This window comes from Pseudomyrmex gracilis, unplaced genomic scaffold (genome assembly GCF_002006095.1).
Source record: "Pseudomyrmex gracilis isolate BER0280 unplaced genomic scaffold, ASM200609v1 scaffold_146, whole genome shotgun sequence".
Taxonomy (NCBI): domain Eukaryota; kingdom Metazoa; phylum Arthropoda; class Insecta; order Hymenoptera; family Formicidae; genus Pseudomyrmex; species Pseudomyrmex gracilis.
The window spans coordinates 333364-339363 of record NW_018020730.1 but is presented as its reverse complement, the minus strand read 5'-3'; the positions used below and the strand labels follow the sequence as shown (position 1 = coordinate 339363).

The following is a 6000-nucleotide window of genomic DNA, read 5'->3' as shown; positions in this document are numbered from 1 at the left end:
CTTTCTAAATTTTAACGCGTCTTAGGGCCGTAGTGCGGTAGTGACACTTTTCCGGACATGGGTCCCTATACTCAAATGTTTTCTACTGTTGCACTGAATAACCCCTAGAAGTTTGATCCCATAGTTCTGAAACACCCTGTATATAAACTTATACGTAATTGTGAATAAGCGCTTCTTAGCGCTTTCGGAAATACTCTTTATGTGTGACCATATATATATATATATATATATGGTCCAGACACATAAAGAGTATTTCCGAAAGCGCTAAGAAGCGCTTATTCATAATTACGTATAAGTTTTCGTGTATATATTTATATTTCATATATATGACAGCAATTACAATATCCAACTCGATTGAATTTTTTTTGAATTTTTTTGAATATATATTTTAGATCACATCTCACCAATTTCAGTGCGCTTTAGATATGTTGTAAAGCAGATCATACTGAAAAGTAATTATCTAAAACAATTTTGTAGAAAACGACCTTGTTTTCGGAGATACGGCAATTTAAAGTTTCTGAACAATACTACTATTTTTATGTTTGTTTTGTTCGTGTTGTAAACGTGTAGGCATAGGGGTCTTTGCCCCTCTCCCTGCTCGCCTCTTCGGAAAATCGTGTAAACAATTTTTTGACATGAAGCGACATTTAATTGGATCCTATACAATAAAGAAATAGAAAAAATTGAAAAATGACTTTTATATACAAATATTTTATTTTTTTATTTTATTGAAAGCGGATAATGTTTTGCCACAGTATCAAAAAACGCTTGTAAACGTTCGGTAAGTGCATAAAAAGTAATCGTTCGCGATTTAAATTCACATTTTGCTTTACACCGTGGACATTTAATATGTCTATAAATAACTTTACGATCAACAAGAAAATCTATTAATTTCTCGCTGTTCTCTACAAGATTTGAAATTTTTGGAAATTCGTGTAGTCGCATGTAGAAAGCTATTAACGAACTGCGAGAAATAGTGAAACGGATTCTTGACTAATTATGAATTACCTTGTAGGTAATTCAATTCGAATTACCTTGTAACTTTATTTACATTCCTCAACACATCAGTCCGACATACACAAACTTCACTGTTCGAAATTATCTAGCTTATAATATCTAGAGAAAAGCATTAACAAAAATTCTGAAACTTCAAATTGTCATATCTCCTAAACCAAGGCCGTTTCCCGCAAAATTGTTTTAGATAATTACTCAATATGACCTGCCTTACAACATATCTATAGCGCAACAAAATCAGTGACCTAAAATGCATATTAACCGAATTTTTTATACAAGAAAAAACAGTTATTGATTTGAAGAATACTAATCGACTTTTTATACTTGTGAACAGTCATCACTTTAGATAGCAACATTAGATTTGATATAGAGTAAAATGCATCCAATAAAAACAGTTAATTAAATACTATCTACAACACCTTATTTTACTTACAATTTATAAAAATTTAGAAAAATTTTATACAAAATTAAAATTTTATTTATTTTTGTATATTTGTATTATGTATACAGGATGATTAAACAATTTTGATACAGTCAAAGTGTGAAGATAGATTGGGTCTGAACAAAAAAGTAATTATTTATCATTTTGCAGAATTTGGAATATTTATTGAGTTATTAATTAATGAATGTGAATTAATGAGCGTGTGAGAAGCGATAAATAATTTTGTAGGTGTGTACATTGTCAGATATAAATAAAAATAGCTTATTTCTTAGCAAAGAGAAACAAACAAACGAGCGGCATGTGACAACTTTTTGTAATCAGCTGATTTTCATGACGGTATAACTAAAAATCGTACGTCCGGATTATCGCTTTCCACGCGCTCATTGGCTCATACTAATTAATTAATAACTCAATAAATATTGCAAATTCTGCAAAACGATAAATACAAAATACACTGCGTTTCAAGTTGTTTCTGATTGTTCACTTTCAACTTTGACAGGCTCTTTGGTTATTTTTTTTTTAATTTTCTGTTTAAATTGACTTTATTTTTACATTTTGGCTGTGTCAAAATTTTTCAAACTCTATAACGAGCTTAATTTGCGTATTATAACACTTCGTAGATTTACACGAGTCTCTCAGACCCAAACAAAAATTTCAAACCGGTATTTCTAATTAAAATTAATTTTTTTTTAAACTTATATCTTCGAAACTAATAAAGATTTGTTTAATTAAGTTTTTTTGATCGACACAGAATCGTTTCAACTTTTGATTCAAAAAACAAAATTTTTTTAAATATTGATTTTTCGCGGAGATTGATTTTAAAGTCGCGTCTCATAGACCCAGTCAGTCCAACTAATAGGCTGTTTTAGAAATTCACGAAAGAATAATTAGATCGTAATATTATTTCAAAATATGGTGAAACATGATAAATTGATCATTCTAAAAATTATTTTGCTTATTTACACCGCAAAATATAAAGATGTAGTTTTCCGAATTTTGACCATCTAGATCTAAATTTGACACCGATATTCAAAAATTTGAAACCGATATTCATTATTTCTCACCGTCGTCGTAAACAAAGAAGAAAAAAGCAGATGAAAATGAACGAAAAGCTTCGAACGTCCAAATGTTAGCCTTCTTATCAAGAGTCAATGACGTTGAAAATAATATCCCGAGCTATAGACTCTCTGTATCCAGCCGTTTATCTCGAGCCACAGAAACTCTGTTCTGTCCACCGAGAGAGAGAAAGAGAGAGAGAGAGAGAGAAAGAGAGAGAGAGAGAGAGAGAGAGAGAGAGAGAAAGAGAGAACGAAGTTATGGAAGTTCGCGGGCGCGCGTCGCCTGAATTAGCTTCGCGTTGTGAAGCTCGAGCTCTGTCGCACAACAGCAATTGTGTAGCAACAGTAGCAGCGCAACTACAGCGCCTGAGCTGTGAGAAACTACCGCAACGTCGTCTTCGTCGTCTTCGAGTCACTATAAGACGACGAGTCGCTATTATCTCCGCGAGCGAGATCGATAATTCGCTCCGCTCGCAAAGACGCACGAATTCACGCAATCTAATTAGCCGGGAACGCGACGACGACGGCGAATGAAGCTCCGCTACAATTGTAGCCGCGCTGCTGATGGGAAATGATATTTCCTTGGTGCACGATGTTCTCGTAAAGTACAGTAAACGCATCATATATGCATTAAATTAGGTTGCAAATACGGATTTAAGCGTAAATTCTGTGCTAAATCAAGAAGCTACTTTTTTGCGAGTTTTTCATATCAAAATCAAGCATAAATATTTTTTAATATATTAATTTATTAATATATATATGTATATATACATAGACGTATATATGTATATAAATATATAAAAAAAAATATATACAAAATTTCTGAGATGATGGTTTTCTCGGATTCAAACAGCGTTAGTGTCATTTTTATACCGACGTTTCGTAGATTATATTTTCCAGTTCATTTCATCAGAATTTCAAGAGATACGTACGTATATACATAAATACATTTTTTTTCGTAAGAGATAAATATCAAATTATTATTATATTTTATGTTTTTCACGCGTTGTTGTACTTATTCTACTCTTTGTTCATCTGAATTCTAAAATATACGCATTGAACGAACAGAGAATAAGACATGAATGTGAATTCTCGCCATTAAGATTTACAAGAGATATGTGCGTCACAAAAAAAATCCACTCACGATATATGAAAAAAAAAGAATTTGTACGCAAAAAGTGTACATTTATCTTAATATCTCTAGATTCGACGTACTTATACTCACAAAACGCAGAGGAAATACTCGGAATGATATTTCAGCAGAAAACGGGACCATTACCTTGACATAGTATTGGCTGATTTTCATAGAAATGCGAACTTATGTAAGTTTCGCAAAACTACGATAGTTCACACATACTTCTCTCTTCCACGTGCAATCTTTTATCCATCTATCAACTATCGTTGTAGTACCACAAAGAATTACGTCACGAATATTCGAGATTAATTTATCATAGCAATTACTTAGCGACGTATTACGTTGTCCCTCACTTTTTTCCAATTTTTTCTTAGTTAAAACAAAAAAAAAAAAAAAAGACTTGCATATCCCTGAGGTAATGGCGATATAAATGTTTCACAATATCGCCTACGGATCCCTTCGGTCGCCGCAAAATTTGATTAACGAATCCCCTGAATTTTCTCTCGCAGGGACATCAGTATATCTAGAAGGTCCGTATGACAGCTCACCGGCGAATTATTAATGGCGCCGCACAGGATTACGCCGTGTTTCGCGATTCCGTGCCGGATGGCTGCATCGAGATTCATTCGTCGAATCGCGACGCGCGATGCATCTATTTCGTTCCGCGGAGACTGTCAAAGGCGCGCGAGAGAGAGAAGCGTTTCCGATAGGTACGGAGGCATATGCGTGTGCGCGTGCAATTCTACGTAGATTATAATTCCATCGTGCAACGTTCATACGAAATAAAATTATGAGCCCGCGAGCGCGCAATGTATTCTGAGGCGCGCGTTATCGATCGGATGCGTTGCAACTCGCGCTAATTGCAATTGACGATTAATAATTAACGCGTACGTCCATAATCCGCCGCGAAATAATGTATCGTTCAGCGCTTCATTGTGCGCGTAACGGTCGATGTGACAAAAAATTCACAATAGTACGATATGACGTTCGGACAATAAAAGCATCCGCTGAAACAGCGTTTACGTCCTTGCAGAAATTTGCATATATCATTAAAATCCAATATTCGATATATTCCTTCTCTCAATAAGCAACAATACACACACACGTACATATATGTATAAATATATATTATACATAATATACGTAGTATATAAATTTTTTTCAAATTATTCATATTTTTAAATAATGTTTGATATTACATGTGCCTTATACGTATGTAATTTTATAATAAAATGTCTGATTCAAAATTTTTATACTTGTGTGTTACTGCGTTTTAATGTAGTACTCACAATTTCGCGAAATAAAACAAATATTATTTCAGCCGATGTGTTAAATACAGGAAATTGCTTGGAATTTCCGTTACATTAACAAACGATCGTGAACACAAAGTTTCATATTCTTTCCGAGTGGAAGCCGTGGAGCGCGCGAAATCGCAACTAATCGAGGAGCAATAGCAGATAGAGAGACTCTCGCGCGCATCCCGCCCGATCTCGCGTGGGCGTCGCGACGTTACGTAGCACGCCGGCTCGGGCGTGCAGGGACTATGGCGCGCGGGCGGGTTGTACGACGCCTCGCGCCGTCGTCTCGCAGTAGGCGACGCGACCTCGGCCCGTCGGGATCGTGCGCGGTTGATATTACGCGAGGCGGCGCGCAGGGTCGTGCCGGTCTCTCTTCGTATACACAATAGCAGTCTCGGCGCGAATCGAGAAACGGCGCGCGAGAAAAGAAACAAAAATAAAACGAAGAAAAGACGACCGCCACGTGCCATAACGGGTTGGCATTTCGCGCTGTTGTCGATCCGTTTTCAACGCGTCGATACGAAGTGCGAGAGAACGACGATCGAGAAGATGACACGGTTCTTCGGTGAGAGAAAAAAGCGCGTGTCGTACGACGAGAATACCGACTCGAGTATAGATTGACGCACGGGAGAAGAGGTGTATTAGTGAGAAGAAACCGCAGTTCCTCGAGTCGTCGAAACCGCGCGGAAATTCTCGGAGTATCCGGCGAGAAGCGTGGACGAAGAGGCGGACGCGAGAAAAGGGGAGGACACGAGAAGAAAGAGAGACGAGTGAGTGTCATAAATGGACAACTTAGCGTAAATTGACTCGCGCGCGTGCACTTCGTACAGTGACGCAATGTGACTCAGTCGGCGATTATGCATGTGTTCTTATATCGAACGCGAAACGAAAAACGCGACATTAGGTTTTCGACGAGAAAAAGAGAAAGAGACGGGAGAATCGCGGAAAGAAAGTGTAAAATAAAACAAAAAGAAAAGAAATCGAAGCGCGATTATACTCGGATCCTGCGGGAGCCAAGTCGAGTAGTTACGACCGCTGGAAAGCCGCCGTAGA

The 6000-nt window shown here is 36.9% G+C and overlaps 1 protein-coding gene across 2 annotated transcripts in view; it reads left to right on the top strand.

Moving 5' to 3' along the window:
- The first annotated feature begins 5291 nt into the window (after positions 1–5291).
- LOC109857139 (growth factor receptor-bound protein 14-like) overlaps positions 5292–6000 on the top strand; it is a 305311-nt gene continuing 304602 nt past the window's right edge. For both annotated transcript variants that reach the window (XM_020433172.1, XM_020433171.1), the window contains exon 1: positions 5292–5717. The gene's annotated coding sequence lies outside the window, so the exon portion shown is untranslated. The remainder of the gene's footprint in view (positions 5718–6000) is intronic.